Source organism: Macrotis lagotis, chromosome 1 (assembly GCF_037893015.1).
Source record: "Macrotis lagotis isolate mMagLag1 chromosome 1, bilby.v1.9.chrom.fasta, whole genome shotgun sequence".
Classification (NCBI taxonomy): Eukaryota; Metazoa; Chordata; class Mammalia; order Peramelemorphia; family Peramelidae; genus Macrotis; species Macrotis lagotis.
The window spans coordinates 656,491,201-656,509,493 of NC_133658.1; the positions used below are offsets into that span (position 1 = coordinate 656,491,201).

General features: G+C 35.5%; 1 long non-coding RNA gene across 6 annotated transcripts in view; it reads left to right on the top strand.

Annotated features, from left to right (window-relative positions):
- The window catches only part of LOC141507616 (uncharacterized), a 196,972-nt gene that overhangs the window by 102,533 nt on the left and 76,146 nt on the right, over positions 1–18,293 (top strand). Inside the window, exon 8 of one of the 6 annotated variants that reach the window (XR_012474202.1) lies at positions 707–2,055. The exons of the other annotated variants lie outside the window; for them this stretch is intronic. This is a non-coding gene — a long non-coding RNA (uncharacterized LOC141507616). Of the gene's footprint in view, positions 1–706; positions 2,056–18,293 lie in introns of those variants that run through there. 6 annotated transcript variants of the gene reach the window in all.

The window sequence follows — 18,293 nt, forward strand, 5'->3', positions numbered from 1 at the left end:
CTTTTTCAGGATGCTATTAATAAATCTCCACTTAAATCTGTATCTTTAAATTGCATTTTTGCTATTAATTTTTATTGGATTTTGGGTTTCTTTGCATTCATTAATAATTTCTCTGTCTTAACTATGTCATTTTTGTGTGTAATAAATGTAATAAATATAGAAAAGATATAACATCTCCAATATACATATGTATATATGTATATGCATCTATATGTTCATATATATATATGCATACACAGTTATTCTTTCAGGTTTAACTTTACCAGTAGTTTATTCAATTCTACCATTTCCTTTTTTGTTTTTTTTTTGTTAGTTTTCAGCTCCTAGAGAAAGAAACATTACTATTTTTTATAATCATTTTATAATAATTTTATAATCAATCATATCAACCTTTTATTTTCATTTTGTATATGTTTATTTTTTGCTTCTTTTCTTCTAGATTGTCCTTCACTTTTATGTATTTGAATTCTCAGACTATTGTTTTCTCTCATGTTTCTTTGGTGAAACTTGTCATTGCAGAGTCCAGTTTTTCTATTTCCTGCCTACTCTTTTTGCTATACAAGCAAGCTATAAATTCTACTCTCATAACTCACTTTTTAATTCACTCAATAACTATGTTGTTGCTTCAAAGCAGCATGTTGTTTTTCATCAGATTCATAGGGCTTTGTATCTCATTTAATGTTGTATCATTTCCTTTATTTTGCAGTATTTATTCATAAATTCCCAGGCAGCTAGGTGGTGCAGTGGAAACAGCACTGGCCTTGGAGTCCGGAGGACAGGAGTTTGAATCTAGCCTCAGACACTTGCCACTTACTGTGTAACCTAGGGCAAGTCACCTAACCCTGATTGCCTCGTACCCAGAACCATCTCCAGTTGTCTTGATTCATCTCTGACTGCTGGACCCAGCTGCTCTGGAGGAGAAAGTGAGACTGTTGACTTAATACGGCATCTCCTCACTCAAATCCAAATCATGTGCTTGTCATGGCATCACCTCTCTGATGTCATGGTCTTTTTTGAGAATGAAGGATAAATGTTATATATTCCTGAACTAGAGTACTTGGTTTGGTGGCTAAATTTCTTTCTGCTATTTTTCCTTTTTGGTTTGTTTCTATTGCTTCCGTTCTGTTTTCCCTTCTGTATTTTATCTTATTGTTTACTTTCTGAATATTTGATTTCCTACCCTCTGATGGCAGTTTTCTTTGGTATTAAATTTCAAAGTATCTCAGTCTCTTCCTGTGTTGGGCAATTCATGGTATCATGCCTAGGTCTTTGCCCAAGTGACTTTTGGGTGAATAGAACTGGCTCAGCTGGATGCTGAGGACTTACTTGATTACTTTTTTTTCCCTCAGACTTGGGAGGGTCCTACATAGCATCCTTCCTCCACCCCACTCCTGCTGTTCTTCAGTTTTCTGACCTAACACCAGCTGTTCAGGGGCCGACTAGGTCAGGCTATGGGACTGATTTTTTGAAATTTGGGTCTCTGAGGTTTTAGGAGGAATAAAGGGAACAAAGGATGTAGTTTTGAAGTTTGTTTCTAGCCCAGATATGAGCCCTGCCCCCTTTCCTCTGTTCCTAACTGTCCTGAAGAGATCTTTTGCAGCAAAGAACACTAGCTGGTTGGTTGTGTGGCCTCAGTGAGCTTTCACAGAGCAATGCAGAGGCAGACTGGCCATCTATCCCAGACCAAGCCAGCTTCTGCAGTCTGGAGCCAGCATCTCCATGGCCCTGGGAAGAGAGAGAGAAAGAGGGAAGATAGAGCTTGGGGTTAATTTTGTTGTAAGCCTGTGTGGGTTGGGAAGTGTAGCCTTGATGCCCATATCATGGAGTGTAGGGATGGCAAGCTTAGTGAGCTCAGTGTAAAATTAAGGTTACTACTATTTTTTAATATCTTCTTTTGGATTTTGGGAATCACAAATCATGGAGGTAGTTAAAGTTTCTTTATCTTTGGTTTAATCACGTGACCTAGAAGTAATGACAATTTTTTTTAGCTGTGTTTCTTGTGCACAGCAAACTGGTGAGATTTGTTATCTTCTTCATTCTTCTACTTATTTTATTTTGTTGGATTGTTTAAACCAATTAAAATTAAATGGGGTTAAGTGGCTTGCCCAAGGCCACATGGTTAGGTAATTATTAAGTGCACTTAATTAATTAATTAAGGTACTCCTGACTCCAGGGCCAGTGCTTTATCCACTGTACCACCTAGCCACCCCTTAAATATTTATTAAAGTTATGATTGTTAGATTTGTGTTTTCTGTACCTCCCCTCCTATGTAAAGTCAGCACTTTGGATCTGAGATTAGTTTCAATTAAAGTATTTTGATGCTGTTCTATTTCTATAGGTAATGATGCTCCCATTATTCTAAGTTCCTTGAATTCATTTAAATTGCAATTTATTTGTTTGTTTCCCTTTGTTTCTCCCACACTTTGACTCCTCTATTACATGCCTAGCTCAATGTGTAGTTCAAAATCTTTCTCCACTCTGTTCCAAGTAATTGCTTAAGCAGTATTTCTTTTTCTTTTTTAAATTTAAATTTATTTTTTATTAAAGATATTATTTGAGTTTTACATTTTTCCCCCAATCTTGCTTCCCCCCCCCCCCCCACAGAATGCACTCTGTTAGTCTTTACTTTGTTTCCATGTTGTACCTTGATCCAAATTGGGTGTGATGAAAGAGAAATCATATCCTTAAAGAGAAGTCTAAGAGGTAACAAGATCAGACAATAAGCTATCTGTTTTTTTTTCTAAATTAAAGGGCATAGTCCTTGTACTTTGTTCAAATTCCACAGCTCCTTATCTGGATACAGATGGCACTCTCCTTTGCAGACAGCCTAAAATTGTTCCCAATTGTTGCACTGATGGAATGAGCAAGTCCTTCAAGGTTGAACATCACTCCCATGTTGCTGTTAGGGTGGACAGTGTTTTTCTGGTTCTGCTCATCTCACTCAGCATCAGTTCATGCAAATCCCTCCAGATTTCCCTGAAATCCCGTCCCTCCTGGTTTCTAATAGAACAATAGTGTTCCATGACATACATATACCACAGTTTGCTAAGCCATTCCCCAATTGAAGGACATTTACTGGATTTCCAATTCTTTGCCACCACAAACAGGGCTGCTATAAATATTTTTGTACAAGTGATGTTTTTTCCCTTTTTCCTCATCCCTTCAGGGTATAGACCCAGTAGTGGTATTGCTGGGTCAAAGGGCATGTACATTTTTGTTGCCCTTTGGGGATAGTTCCAAATAGCTCTCCAGAAGGGTTGGATGAGTTCACAGCTCCACCAACAGTGTATAGTGTCCCAGATTTCCCACATCCCTTCCAACAATGATCATTATTCTTACTGGTCATACTGGCCAATGTGAGAGGTATGAGGTGGTACCTCAGGGAAGCTTTAATTTGTATTTCTCTAATAATTAATGATTTAGAGCATTTTTTCATATGGCTATGAATTACTTTGATATCCTCATCTGTAAATTGCCTTTGCATATCTTTTGACCATTTGTCAGTTGGGGAATGGATTTTTGTTTTAAAACTATGACTCAGTTCTCTGTATATTTTAGAAATGAGTCCTTTGACAGAATCATTAGTTGTAAAGATCGTTTCCCAATTTACTACATTTTTTTTTTTAGATTTTTGCAAGGCAAATGGGGTTAAGTGGCTTGCCCAAGGCCACACAGCTAGGTAATTATTAAGTGTCTGAGACCGGATTTGAACCCAGGTACTCCTGACTCCAAGGCCGGTGCTTTATCTACTATGCCACCTAGCTGCCCCCTACTGCATTTCTTTTGATCTTGGTTACATTGGTTTTATCTGTGCAAAAGCTTTTTTAATTTAATATAATCGAAATCATCTAATTGGTTTTTGGTGATGTTCTCCAACTCTTCCTTAGTCATAAACTGTTCCCCTTTCCATAGATCTGACAGGTAGACCAGTCCTTGATCTTCTAATTTGCTTATAGTATTGTTTTTTATGTCTGTGTCCTATAACCATTTGGATCTTATCTTGGTAAAGGGTGTGAGGTGTTGGTCTAATCTAAGTTTCTTCCATACTAGCTTCCAATTTTCCCAGCAATTTTTATCAACGAGGGAGTTTTTATCCCAATGGCCAGACTCTTTGGGTTTATCAAACACCAGATTACTATAATCATCTCCTGCTTTTACACCTAGTCTATTCCACTGGTCCACCACTCTATTTCTTAGCCAATACCAAACAGTTTTGATGACTGATGCTTTATAATATAATTTTAGATCTGGTAGGCCTAAGCCACCTTCTTTTGTACTTTTTTTCATTAAGCTCTTGGCAATTCTTGACTTTTTATTTCTCCATATGAATTTACTTACAATTTTTTCTAACTTGTTAAAGTAATATTTTGGAATTTTGATTGGTTAGGGTACTAAACAGATAGTTTAGTTTTGGTAGAATTGTCATTTTTATTATATTAGCTCTACCTATCCATGAGCAATTGATATTTGCCCAGTTATTTAAATCTGATTTAATTTGTGTGAGAAGTGTTTTACAATTGTTTTCAAAAAGTTTCTGAGTCTGTCCTGGCAAATAGACTCTCAAATATTTTATATTGTCTGAGGTTGCTTTGAATGGGATTTCTCTTTCTAGCTCTTCCTGCTGTTTCTTGCTAGACATATATAGAAAAGGTGAGGATTTATGAGGGTTTATTTTATAACCTGCAACTTTGCTAAAATTGCTAATTGTTTCCAGTAGCTTTTTAGATGATTTCTTGGGATTCTCTAGGTAGACCATCACATCATGTCATCTGCAAAGAGTGAGAGTTTTGTCTCTTCCTTCCCAATTCTAATTCCTTTAATTTCTTTTTCTTCTCTAATTGCTGATGCTAACATTTCTAATACAATATTGAATAGTAGTGGTGATAATGGGCACCCTTGTTTCACCCCTGACCTTATTGGTAATGCCTCTAGCCTCTCCCCATTGAATCTAATGCTTGTTGATGGTTTCAGATAGATACTGCTCATTATTTTAAGGAACAGTCCATTTATTCCTACACTCTCTAGTGTTTTTAATAGGAATGGATGCTGAATTTTGTCAAAAGCTTTTTCAGCATCTATTGATATGATCATATGGTTTCTGATAGGTTTGTTATTGATATAATTGAGTATACTAACAGTTTTCCTAATATTGAACCAACCCTGCATTCCTGGAATAAATCCTACTTGATCATAATGTATTATCCTAGTGATGACTTGTTGTAATCATTTTGCTAAGATTTTATTTAGGATTTTTGCATCTATATTCATCAGGGAGATAGGTCTATAATTTTCTTTCTCTGTTTTAACTCTTCCTGGTTTAGGTAGCAGTACCATATTGGTTTCATAGAAAGAGTTAGACAGAGTTCCATCTTTCCCTATTTTTCTAAAGAGTTTATATAGGATTGGAACCAATTGTTCCTTAAATGTTTGGTAGAATTCACTTGTGAATCCATCAGGCCCTGGAGATTTTTTTTAGGGAGTTCAGTAATGGCTTGTTGAATTTCTTTTTTTGAGATAGGGTTCTTTAGGTATTGAATCTCTTCTTCATTTAACCTGGGCAACTTATATCTTTGTAAATATTCATCCATTTCAGTTAGATTATCAAATTTATTGGCATAGAGTTGGGCAAAATAATTTCGAATTATTACTTTAATTTCCTCCTCATTGGTGGTGAGTTCACCTTTCTCATTTATGATACTAACAATTTGGTTTTCTTCTTTCTTTTTTTTGTAATCAAATTGACCAGAGATTTATCAATTTTATTGGATTTTTCATAATACCAACTTTTGGTTTCATTTATTAATTCAATAGTTTTTTTGCTTTCAATTTTATAAATTTCTCCTTTAATTTTTAGAATTTCTAATTTGGTACTTAATTGGGGATTTTTGATTTGTTCTTTCTCTAATTTTTTTAGTTGCATGTTTAGTTCATTGATTTCCTCTTTGTCCAATTTATTCACATAAGCATTTAGAGCTATAATATATCCCCTGAGAGTTGCTTTGAATGAATCCCATAGGTTTTGGTATGTTCTTTCATTATTATCTAGGATAAAATGGTTAATTCTTTCTATAATTTGTTTTTTGGTCTACTCATTTTTTAAAATGAGGTTATTCATTTTCCAATTTGTTCTGGGTCTATATCTCCTTGGCCCAGTATTACATATGACTTTTATTGCATTTTGATCTGAGAAAGATGTATTCACTATTTCTGCCTTTCTGTAGTGGATCATTAGTTTTTTATGTCCTAGTACATGGTCAATTTTTGTATAAGTTCCATGTAATGCAGAGAAAAAGGTATATTCCTTCCTATCCCCATTCAGTTTCCTCCATAAGTCTACCATATCTAATTTTTCTAACAATCTATTTACCTCCCTAATTTCTTTCTTGTTTGTTTTATGATTCGATTTATCTAGATCTGATAGTGGGTGGTTGAGGTCTCCCACTAGTAGAGTTTTGCTGTCTATGTCTTCCTGTAATTCTTTCAGCTTCTCCTCTAAGAATTTGGGTGCTGTCCTACTGGGTGCATATATATTCAATATTGAAATGACTTTATTGTCTATGGTACCTTTTAGGAGGATAAAGTTTTCTTCCTTATCTTTTAACGCTGTCTATTTTTGCTGCTGCTTTGTCTGAGATAAGTATTGCTACCCCTGCTTTTTTTACTTCAGCTGAAGCAAAATATATTTTGCTCCAGCCTTTTACCTTTACTCTATATGTATCTCTCTGCTTCAAATGAGTTTCTCTTAAGCAGCATATTGTAGGATTCTGGTTTTTAATCCACTCTGCTATTTAATAGCTTACGTTTTAAGGGAGAGTTCATCCCATTTACATTCAAGGTTATGATTACTAATTCTTTATTGCCCTCCATGCTATCTTCCCTCTGTTTGTATTTTTCTCCCTTTCCCCCCCTTTTATCCATATTCCCCAGTATTTTGTTTCTGAAAACCACTCCCTTCAGTGTGTTTGCCCTCCTATATCACACCCTCCCCTTTCTTTCCCCTTTCCCTTTTTCCCTTTTCCCTTCTTTTTGTTATTTTGCCTTATTTCCCCCACTCCCCTTCCCTTTCTCTGTCCCCCCTCCCCTTTTCCCCTTTTAATACTTGAAAGGTTAGATGTTGTATAAGTTAACTGTGTATGTGTAGGTTGACTTTAAGCCAAGTCCGATGAGAAGAAGTTTCAGGTGTTTCTCCTCTGCTCCCTTCTTCCCCACTATTACCATAGGTTTTTTTTGTACCTCTTAGTGTAATGAGATTTACCCCATTCAGTCCCCTCCCTCCTCCCATCTCTTTTCTGTCCCCCTTTTCAGGGCAATAGTGTTTTTTTTTTTTTAGATCATTCTATCTAAGTCATAAAAAATTCTAAGTGTCTGTCCCTTTTAGTTCTGTATATTCTATCGAATAGAGTCAAAATTCCTGAGAGTTATTAGAGTCTTTCTCCCAAGTGGGGTTAAAGCCAGTTACATCCCATTAGATAGTAGTCTCATGGATAGGTCATGAATGTGCATCATTTCTTGCTAGGTGTGTTGTTCTCTCTGTTAGATTTACATTTCTCAAGGTTTATGGGAATCGTTTTTTTTTTTTTTTTTTTTTTTTTTTTTTTTACCCCCATGCTGGGATATAGCCAGTTTCAACTTACTGGATTCCAATTTTTTTTTCTTTTACTGCTCCCCCCCTTTTTTTACCTTTTCATATGTTTCTGGAACCTCCTGTTTGATGCCCAAATTTTCTGTCTAGCTCTGGTCTTTTCATCAGAAATTTTTGGAATTCTTCCATTTCGTTAAATGTCCATCTTTTTCCCTGGAAGGGAAGGCTCAGCTTTGCAGGAAAGTAGATTCTTGGATGCCTTCCAAGCTCCCATGCTCTTCGAAATGTCTCGTTCTAGGCCCTTCGATCCCTTAAAGTTGATGCAGCCAGGTCCTTTGTGATCCTTACTGTGGCTCCTTGATATTTAAATTGTTTCTTTCTGGCTGCTTGCAGGATTTTCTCTTTTATCTGATAGTTCTGCAGTTTGGCCACAACATTCCTTGGTGTTTCCATTTTAGGATCTTTTTCTGGTGGGGATCGATGTACTCTTTCAATAACTACTTTGCCCTCCGATTTCATGACTTCAGGGCAGTTTTCCATCACTAGATCCTGCAATATTAAGTCCAGGCTTTTTTTTCTCGTCAATGTTTTCAGGAAGTCCTATAATTTTCAGGTTGCCCCTCCTTGATCTATTCTTGAGGTCAGTGGTTTCGTTGATGAGGTATTTTACATTTGCTTCTATTTTTTCTATTTTTTGATTTTGTTTAACTGACTCTTGCTGTCTCATGGAGTCATTAGTTTCTGTAGACTCCATTCTTTTTTGGGGGGAGGAGTTTTCTTCGTTAACCTTTTGCAACTCCTTTTCTAATTGGTCAATTCTACTTTTGAAAGATCTTTCCATTTAACCAACTGAGGTTTTGAGAGAATTAATTTCTTTTTGCATTTGCCCATTTCAAGAATGAGAGATTTGTTTTCTTGTTGGAAGGTATTAATTGTCTCCCCCAAATTTTCTAGTTGATTTTTAAACTCCTTCCTTATTTCTTCAAGGAAGTCTTCCTGTGCTGAAGACCAGATTGTATTCTCCTTAGAGGTTCCAGGTCTCTCTGAGTTAGTGTCTTTCCCTTCCAAGAATTTTTCTATGAATCCACCTTACCGCTGACCCTTCTTCATTTTTCTGAGACCTGAGTTTTGGAGGGGCTGGTTCACAGGGGCTTGGGATCGCTAAAGGCTTTACTCACTGAGTGCAATTTCTCTGGCTGGCCAGTAGGAAGTGCTGGTTGTTTTTTCTGGAGTGTCTGTGACCTTGGTTGAGACCCTCTCCCTTTCCTAGAAGGGAGGAGTTGGAGGTATTGAATTCTTTTGCCTTTAATCAATGGTGGGCTTTACCCTGGCCTGAGGTCATTCCTCAGCTGGGCTGGTTCTTCTGCTCAAAAACGGGGCCTGAGGCAGAAGTAGTTTGCATTTGTTTGTTAGTGGAGAAGTCTGAGTTGTAATGGGACTCAGACCAGAGGAGCCCAGGGATGGCATCCACAGCTCCCCTGCTCCAGAGTTCTTCCCCCATCCCTGTCCAGGATCTCCAGGGGGACAGCTCCAACACTAGCGCCTGTCCTCCCCCGCAGACTCACGCCCCGCGGTCCAGCCCCACCTCTGATCCAGCAGGTCCGGCTCTCTGGCCCTCAGACTCCCAGTTCCAATTCAGCTGCTAGTCTGGTTGACCGGGTCTGATCCTCCCTTTGGGTCCAGACTCACCGGCCCGAATTCAGCCACAGCTCCTGCTGGAGACAAATCCTGAGGCTGAGGTAGATGTTTTTTCTCTTGGCTTTTCTTTCTGGGTTTTTTTGAGTTGGATTTCTTTTAAGAGGTTTGTTTCATGTGATAGATGGGGAAGAGATCAGGAGACTTTAGAACTGTGCTTGTCTTCTCTCCACCATCTTGGCTGGAAGTCTAAGCAGTATTTCTTTATGTTCTTTTGTGTGTGTGTGTGTGTGTGTGTGTGTGTGTGTGTGTGTGTGTGTTTCTTTTTCCAATTACATGCAAAGATAGTTTTTAACAATCATTCTTTTCTAGGTTTTGAGTTTCATATTTTTCTTCCTCTCTCCCTTCCCTTCCCTTCCCCCTCCCCCATAGAACACAGTCTGATATAAGTTATACACATTGGTGGGATTTAGTAGGTTTGTCCTGGTTGGGCAGAACCACTACCTAATTTTATGCTGAACCTGGTGAATTGGAATTAAAATGGCACTTGTAATCAAGGTTCTCTCTAGGATAGATGCCTGGGCAGACACCCAATATGGAAATCACAAGTTTACATTCTTTACACTTTTTTAACGTTCATCAGTGTGACAACAGTGTTTTCTAAATGCATTCCATCCATGGGTATAAAAAAAAATGAAGGAACTATTCTTGTAATATTTATTTATTCATTTCTTTTAAAAATTATTTATTTATGGCAATGGGGTCACATAGCTAGGCAATTATTAAGTGTCTGAGGCTGAATTTGAACTCCGGTCCTCCTGACTCCAGGGCCCATGCTCTATCCACTGCCCCGCCTAGCTGCCCCATATTTATTCATTTCTTAAAGTTCATTATACCTTTGATGAAATACTACATTTTAATTCCTTCATTTTTGTTACTGCAGTAAACAGGCATACAACTTAATGAGAAAAGGTGCCAAGCAATCAGGGGGTGACAAGCTATCATTTGTTTCTGCTTTGTGTTATTCCCCAAATTCCCCTGAGATATGAGTGTATTGGTGTTCCCTGAATGATGAAATCAATAGGCAGCTGGGACACAATGAACCAATCGAAATATAGATTTCAAGGTTTATTTTATCATCCATTTCAGAAACCATGTAAACAGAAGAAAAAAGAGTTAGAATAGGTAGAATGAGTTTTTGCTTTGCATGTATTCCAATATTGACTGCTGTGGTCACATGGCTGCTTTTGCTCCATAAGGATATGTTTGTTTGCTCTGAATAATATAACATAATCTAGTTTTATGTACTTCTTTTATTGTTTTTATTTGAGTATTAAAGGCATGAAATATTAAACTACCTTTTGTATATCTTTTTGAATACTTAGAATGGTCATCAGGGCAGAGAACTGATTGTTTAATGATTATACATGTATAAATATGTTAAAATATATCATTTGTGAAAGAAGAATCAAATCTAAATGGAAAAAATAGAGAGGAAAAATAACACGATACATAAGACAGCTTTTAAAAATTGAAGTTAATATGCTTTGGTCAGCATTTAAAGTCCATAAGTTCCTTCTCTGGATATGGATAGTATTTTCCATCACAAGTCTTAGAATTGTCTTTAATTATTGTAAGGCTGAAATGAACAAATTGATCATCACACAATGTTGATGTTAGTGTGTACAGTGTTCTTCTAGTTCTTTCTACTTACTTCACTTAGGATCAGTTCATGTAAATCTTTTCAGGTATTCTGAAGTCCTATCTCTCATGATTCCTTCAGGATAATAGAACTCCATCACATTCATATACCACAATTTGTTCAGTCATCCCTCAATTGATAGACATTCTCTCAATTTCCAGTTCTTTTGCCAATTCAAAAAGAACTGCTATAGATATTTTTGTACATGTGGATTTTTTCCCCTTTTTTATGATATGTCCTTTGCTAAGGAGAATTTTTTTACTGTATCTCCCTCTTTATTTCTTTTCCCAATTAATCTGTTCTAAATTCTATTTTCCATTTCATGGCCTATACTTTTCTTGTTCCTTCTTTATGCATCCTGGGACCCTCATGAGGTTAAAGCTTCTGAAGTACCAGCTTTACATTCTATTTATCCCAGTTTTATTTTATTGATTCTATAGATTTTACCTCATCTTTTGCTGTTACTGCCTTTCATTCTTAGAAATATCTATTAAGTCATTAATGTAGTAGTGTTGAATGAAAGAAGTGTTATGTGATGAGAGGTCACTCTGAATCATGAGAATTACTCTCTGTTCTTTCCATGATCACTTACAATGTCTAAGGTTAGAGCATTCTGTATTTATTTTTAGGTCTTTCCTCTCTTCCTCTTTGGAGAAATTGTCCTGGCTTTGGAGCCCTTCCCTCTCCTTTGGGTGAGGGGGTGGAAAGCAGCTTAGAGAGGTGCAGACTTTTCCTGGAAAAGATTGTTTAGTATATAAATGCTTTCTACTGAAGAAATTTTAAGACTTATGCCTTCCCACCATAAAAATGTAATTGAGTGGCAACCTTTCCTTCTAATCCCTTCCTTTTTATACTTAACCACTATTCCTCTACAACCCATAGTCTTGTCAAAACTAGCAAAATTATGATGTTCACTTGTGAACTTGTGAAGACGTAGCTTCAGTTCCTCTCTTTCTCTTACATGATCTCTTTTCATTCCCACAACTTTTCTTGTTTCCATTCTACAAAAGATACTGATCCACATATAAGGAGTCAGGGGATTTCATATGAATTCAGATCTTTATTTTTTCCTTTTTTTTTCTGATTCTTGAAATTTTCCTAGAATATTAAACTTCTTTTGATCTCTTTTCCCTACTTGATTCTTTTTTATTTTGTTTCTTTCCTCCTCACCTGAGTCCAGTTAATTGAGGTTCTTTTTTCTCCCCACTTTTTATTTTTTCCAACTACATATAATGATAGTTTTCAACATTCATTTTTTAAGATTTTGATTTCTAAATTTTTCTCCCTCCCCTCTCCCCAAGACAAGAAGTAATTTGATATAGGTTATATATGTACAAATATGTTAAACATACTTCAGTATAAGTCATATTGTGAAATAAGAATCAGAAATATAGGATAAAGATCATGAGAAAGAAAAAACAAAAAAAATTAAAAAAGCAAAAATTATGTGCTTTGATCTGCATTCAGATTCCATAGTTCTTTCTTTGGATGTGAAGATATTTTCCATTGCAATTCTTTTGGAATTGTCTTTGATTGCTGTATTGTTTAGAAGAACTAAGTATATCATAGTTGAAGGCCACACAATGTTGCTGTTAATGTGTACAGTGTTTTTCTGGTTCTGCTCACCAAGTCCAATATCTTATTCTTAGATAATAGCTTACAAATATGACAGAAAGCTTTCATTTGAAATTTTTTTTTTTTTTTTTTGGTTTTTGTAATGCAATGGGGTTAAGTGGCTTGCCCAAGGCCACATCTGGCTAAGGCCAGATTTGAACTCAGGTAGTCCTGACTCCTGGGCTGGTGCTCTATCCACTGCACCACCTAGCCACCCCTGAAATTTTTTCTTGATAACTTTTGATTTATATTTATTCTCTTCTGTCTTTTGCAGTATTTCCAAGTAAAATAATTTGCTGATCTGTGAGGTTTTTTTCCCTTTTTAGAGCATTTCAAATGTCTCTTATTTGTTGAATATATTTTTTCATTGGTGATTAGACTTAGGTTTGCAAGATTTGCAATTTTGGATTATCTCTTGCATGCCTTTACTTTTTTTAAACATACTATTTTTTCCAGTGATATCTCATGATTTGCAGAAAAATCCTGTGTTATTTGACTTTCCTTTCCTTTATATTGAAGGTCTTTCTACTATTTGCTTGAAAAATTTATTGCTTGTTATTGAAGTCATGAAATTTTATCACTTCATGCTTTAGATTGAACTTTAAGCATGAATTTTTTTCTCTGGGAGTGTTCTGCTGATTTTATAAATCAGTAATTTGTTGTCTGTATTTAAAAGTTCTATTCTCTCTCTCTCTCTCTCTCTCTCTCTCTCTCTCTTTTTGAGGAGGAATATCAGTTCTTAACAAATCAAATTCAGGTTTTTTTACTTCTATGATTTCCAAATTATCTCTGTGCCTCTTGAAAATTCATATATTCTTTTAAAAATGATGCCTGGGGTAGCTAGGTGGCACAGTGAATGGTGTATTGGTACTGGAGTCAGGAGGACCTCAGTTCAAATTCAGTCTCAGACACTTAATAATTACCTATCTGTGTGACCTTGGGCAAGTCACTTAACCCCATTGCCTTGCGAAAACCAAAACAAAACTTGATACCTTTAGTTCTCTTCTGCATTTTTTTCTATTTTCTATTCCAAGTTGGATACTCTTATTTTCCAAATTTCTTATTCTGTAGAGAGAATCTCCAATGTGACTTTTAAATTGTAATATATCAATTTTTTTCTTTAATTCTAAATTGAGAATTCTGATTTTTTACATATTTTATTTCAACTCTCATCTTTTAAAATTTTTATCTTTTGAACCATTATGAAGATTTTTTTGAAATATGCAGTATTCTTTTTTGTCACTGAGTTGCTTAGTACTTTATCATCACCTGGCTGATTTTTCTTTATAATGTAACACTTGTTCATTTCTTCTGGTCTTTCTATGAATTTTGCTTCATTTCTCTCTCTCTCTCTCTCTCTCTCTCTCTCTCTCTCTCTCATTTTTGCAAGGCAAATGGGGTTAAGTGGCTTGCCCAAGGCCACACAGCTAGGTAATTATTAAGTGTCTGAGGCTGGATTTGAACTCAGGTACTCCTGACTCCAGGGTCGGTGCTCTATCCACTGTGCCACCTAGCCGCCCCCTTCTGTTTTTTAAAAATTTATTTGAGGCAATGGGGTTAAGTGACTTGCCCAAGGTCATACAGCTGGGTTATTATCAAGTATCTGAGGCTAGATTTGAACTCAGGTCCTCGTGACTCTAGTGCCAGCACTCCATCCACTGTGCCACCTAGCTGCTGCCTTTCCTTCTCTTTTTATGAGTCTTAGTTTGTGTGCTCGTGAACTCAGATTATATTCAAGCTTCCTCAATTGAATTTGTGACTTTTCCTCTTATATCTCATTTGTTTTGGCTTTCTTTTTCTTTTAATTGGCTTTATCCTTTTCACCTACTGAACAGATTTCCCCTGTGACTAGATGTTCTCTTCCCCATTTTGTTGGCATTATGGAACCCTCCTGTATAGAACAACACTGAAATAAGAAAAGAACTGATCCCAACTGGATTTCCAGACCATTTTCCCTAAAGATGTTAAAACTCTTTTTCCTCTTTTGCCCGAGTTTCCTCTTTTACCCACTATCTCACTTTTGCCTTCAAATGATTGGGCAGTATTAATATATTTTGCCTCTTATGGGATGTAAGGGAGGGGATCCAGGATGAGTCATTATCAAGGTAAACTGGGTAGGAACCACAGTCAAAATGTTCCTGGGGGATAGGGAATCTGAGTGTGAGTTTTAAGTATTACAATTGTCTGACATCATTTTTTGAATTTTTTCCCCCTTGTGTAGTGTTTGTCATCTTGTAGATTTTTGCTTTCATCACTTTATATTTAACACACAATTACATTTCCTGAGATTTTTGGGTTGGAGGGATTTGTAGGGGTGAAAAATTACTCTAATTTATCAAATATATGATTGGGATCTCATTGTCTTAATGTTTTACTTGCTCTCATTTTAGGAATTCTTGTAAAAGTATTAGGTAACATACAAGCTAAATAGTCTTCATAGTATACGTGTTGCATGCAAAGACTCATTACATTTTATTATTGCCTGTAACCCTTTTTCATAAGACAGAAAGATTGAACAGCAAGCCTTTTCTTTTTAGACCAACAAATGTGAAATTATTTTTTTTGTTAAATACTATTGTTATACAAATAAAAACTTCATATATGATGTGGAAAATGAGAGTTTCTTTTACAATATGTAAAATTTTCAGCCTTTTTGCACCTTCTAACCTGTTTGTCTTTCAGAAATATTGTTAATTTAAGTTGTTGCAATAGCTGTTTCATATTAATCTTTGTACATAGTGAGAATATGCAGAGAATTCATAAAATTCTGGGTAGTTAAGATCCTTTAAAATGAAAGACAAATCTATGCTCTCATTAAATAAATCAGCCACAAAGATTACATTTTTTGTTTATTATGCAATTAACCACCTTTCATACAAAAGATATCAAATCATCTTCTAAAACATTGCAGGATAAAAAGCATAAATATGCCAGAAAGGAAAATAATTTTGCTCATCAATGAGAAGCAGGATCTTTTGGAATTAAGGTACATCAGCTCTATTATGGCATATGATAATAAACATAGCCTATTTCAAATGACTAAATACTTTACAAATCCCCTAAAACAGACATAAAAATGAATTCAACACTTTAAAAATGTTTAATGGTCAAAACAAATATCCTATATTTCACTGTTTGCAGTTTGTAAGTTTATGGTTTTTAAGCTGCAATCGCAGTTTACATTTATAGCACTTTTAAGATTCATACTTTCTTTGTGACAACCCTGTGAAGGAGGTAGTATAAGTATTATTTCCATTTGAAGATGAACAAAGGTTTAAAAATGTTCATAGAAATCAACATTGGGACTTAAAGTTAGGTCTTTCCTGACTCCAAGTCTAGTGCTTTCCCCAGTACATCATATAGCTTCATCAATGATCCCTGAATATCAATTTTTATTTTATACTCAAAGATACTTTACAATTAATAAATTGATACTTCATCCCTGTGTCATCCATTAGAGTCAAAAATTGCTTTGTGAATCTGGAGAATAAAATATACAAGTCCACATTAGGATGACTGCAAAAGAGAAGATTCCATGGGATGATTGGCATTAAATAAATGAATATGATAATAAAGAAAATACAGGACAGGGCATGTACTTTATTAGGATGACATGTGGATGATATAACATCAGGTGTGTTGCCAAAGAGTGGATTGTGCAATGTATAGAACTTTTGGTAAAGACAGCGAAGTAATTCAGGGCTAGATCAGGGTGGTAATGTATAAATTAAGAGCTGAATCAAGCCCAACTGGATATTTTCTTACCATAGATAAAAAAGCGAGGTCATTCAACAGTGGATGAAACACACTGATCCTGGAAGCCAAAATCTTCCAGTACCAACCAGTTGTATGTTGGAAAGACCACAGTCATAGTGACAATGGATTCCATCACACTGATGATGGTGAGTTTGTGTTGACACTGTCATGGAGGTTGCATAAGTCCACACTGACCTGCTTTGCTCTTATCTTAATTTGTGAGCAAAAGGCCCCACCAAAAATAATTGTGGCTTGTGCCTCAAGAAATCCTGTGAAAGTATCATGCATAAAGGAGTATTTCTAACAAAAGACTGAGAAGACCCAAGCTCTTAGTCATCTCTATTACAATTAACACTCTGGAAATTGAGAAAAGATTTGCTATGAAGGCTGCTGACTCAATTAACAACTGCATACATTGATGGAATAAGCAATAAATAATAAAATATTATTTTAGCAGAATAATTATATATATATCAGATATTAACAAACTATTTCCTTTTAGCAAGACATACTAAGCAAGTATTACATGTTGAGTAAGCTTAGACACTTATTGGGGAACAGAACTGGCTTGGTGTTTAGACTATCTCTAACCAGGTAGGGAATAAGGGGGATTATGAGAGACAAAGAAATTGATTGAAGTGTGGCAATAGTATGGCAACCATTCCAGAGAGAAAACTTGGTAGGTTTTATGTCTGATGCTTATATTTTAATTTTTATTCTATTAATTTTCCTTTGGAGATGAGAATATAGCAACACTGAGTGGTCATTGGACTACTTTTCCAGGTGAAAACCTGGAACCTAAATCTTTCCTGGCAGTTTTTCTGTCCTTATCTCCTAATCTGTGTTTAAATATTCTTGAGATTTGGGACAACAATAAGAATAATATCTAATTCTGCAAATATTATTTCATTTGAGAATTACAACCCAGAAAGTAAGTGCTTTTCCAGATGAAACTGAAGCAGAGAGAGGTTAAATGAATTGCTCAATCACACAGTTAGTAAGTGTCTGGATCTGTATTTGAACCCAGATCTTCATTTATCCAGTCTTAGGATTCTATCCCTCTCCTCCCCTCCCCCCAACTACCAGTATACCTTACAGCCTTTTGTGGTCCATTTTTCTTCTTCCTTCTCCCTTCCAGAACTTAATTTTTGAGGTGATTTAATTCTAGTTCTAAACTGTCCTTTTTCTTTCATAGCACACAGTGTGATGTACTATAGAGAAAACTAGTCTTAAATCAGGAAGATGTGTTTAAATTCTGTCTCATGCATTTTGACATTATCTCAGTCAGTAGACAGAATTATTTACCTGGAGTCCCTACAACAATAGAATAGGCCTGGCTTTAAAAAAAATTGGTATCACCCAAGTTGTTGAGAATTGAGGTTTCCTTCCCTACTTCCTTCCTTCCCTTCCCATTTGGTGTTTCGAATTGATGCTATAAAATTAATTAGAACCCAAAGACTTCTTCCACTTCTTGTGGAACCATATTAGAAATACTTGTATATGGGATAATATGATGAAGAATGCAAGATTAAAAGAAAAAGATGATGGGTAAGGTAGAAGTGGGGACTGTGTAGGTGAGGGATGTTGGGAGACGTCATAGCTTGTTCTATACTCTGAAGAGAAGTTATGTTTTCAAGGTGTAAAATAGTCATTGTAATATATCATGATATTCATTAAAATGAAATATACTTTATTAAATTGCTTGCCTTTTCAATGAAGGTAGTAGAAAAGGGAGAGAATTTGAAACTTAGATTTGACAAAATAATGCAGGTTAAAACATTTGTTTTTAAAACAATAATAGTATGTCAATAATTTAATATTAATTTTCTCACAACAATCCTAATATAACTGGGGAAAATTGTTATTAAAAATAACTAAAAAATGAAATATTCTTGAACAATATAATTGTTCAATATAATATATTTAATTTCCTGAAAATAAACTCTAACAATGGAGAGTGACAATATGTGATACAAAACTTTAGTTTTTGCAAGTACGGGAGAA